We start from the raw sequence: 489 nt of genomic DNA, 5'->3' as shown, positions 1-489 counted from the left end.
ACTGAGGCATGAAAGAGATGGCTCTGGGTTGGGAAAACCATTGTAATCTGCAACAAAGCTCCTCCAGGTCTGTTTCTATGGCAACAAGAGCATCAGCCCAGCAGAGAAGGACCAGAAAGGAGATAAAAGCCTCTGTGAAAATAGTTACAAGAAGTGTCTGCATAGCTTTGGCTACTTTTTGGGTTGGTTTTTTTTTTTTAGGGAAAAGCAAAAGCCCAAAACTTGGAGTTTTTTGAAACCTGGTTATTACAGTAGCTATTTAGGTTACACCCTGTTGGCACAGAAGGACTAGTAGGATAGTAGCAAATTATTAATTTTGTGGGCATTAATTAGGAAGAATTTATAAAACAGGAAATCTCAAAGCTAAACTTAGTTCTAGTGTGTTTGTCTAAGTAGAGATCTATAAAAATTCTGATATACCTAGTCCAAGAATAGAATAAAAAGCAACCTGAGTGCAGTGATGAGAACTGAGGGAGTTGGGAACAGACA

The 489-nt window shown here is 38.4% G+C and overlaps 1 protein-coding gene across 1 annotated transcript in view; it reads left to right on the top strand.

Moving 5' to 3' along the window:
* Positions 1-489, top strand: part of LOC103804704 (protein kinase C alpha type) — a gene marked incomplete at its 5' end in the record, with an annotated part of 81,312 nt that overhangs the window by 9,238 nt on the left and 71,585 nt on the right. The gene's annotated exons all lie outside the window — the stretch shown is intronic.

The sequence above is a fragment of the Acanthisitta chloris genome, unplaced genomic scaffold (assembly GCF_000695815.1).
Source record: "Acanthisitta chloris isolate BGI_N310 unplaced genomic scaffold, ASM69581v1 scaffold8390, whole genome shotgun sequence".
Taxonomy (NCBI): domain Eukaryota; kingdom Metazoa; phylum Chordata; class Aves; order Passeriformes; family Acanthisittidae; genus Acanthisitta; species Acanthisitta chloris.
The sequence above is the reverse complement of the archived record's forward strand: the minus strand, read 5'-3'. Positions and strand labels throughout refer to the sequence as shown.